This window comes from Octopus bimaculoides, chromosome 1 (genome assembly GCF_001194135.2).
Source record: "Octopus bimaculoides isolate UCB-OBI-ISO-001 chromosome 1, ASM119413v2, whole genome shotgun sequence".
Classification (NCBI taxonomy): domain Eukaryota; kingdom Metazoa; phylum Mollusca; class Cephalopoda; order Octopoda; family Octopodidae; genus Octopus; species Octopus bimaculoides.
Genome location: NC_068981.1, coordinates 132,401,929 through 132,402,301, shown reverse-complemented (window position 1 = coordinate 132,402,301; position 373 = coordinate 132,401,929).

Genomic DNA, 373 nt, shown 5'->3' with positions numbered 1-373 from the left:
CACAACCAAACACACTACAAAAAAAAAAAGAAAAACAATACAAAAAAAAATACAGAAGGCAACCACATTGTTTTTTTTTTTGTTTTTTTTTAGCGAATATTTCTTTTTCTTCTTTCCTTTTCCATTTTGTTCTTATTGTGCACATACATTACAGAGGAAAACAAAAGGGTACAGAAAAAAATAGTGTGTTTCCTTTCCCATTTGCGGTGAAATTTGTTTGGCCTTTTGTATATTTTATACGTTTTTCGTTATTGTTTCTTCCTATTTCACCTTTGACAGAATCATTACCAATATGTGTGCGTTGCCAAGCCTGCCTTCATTCACCGGAGAGACTCGACTTGTTTCAAATTGCTCTGAGTCCTCCACGGACACA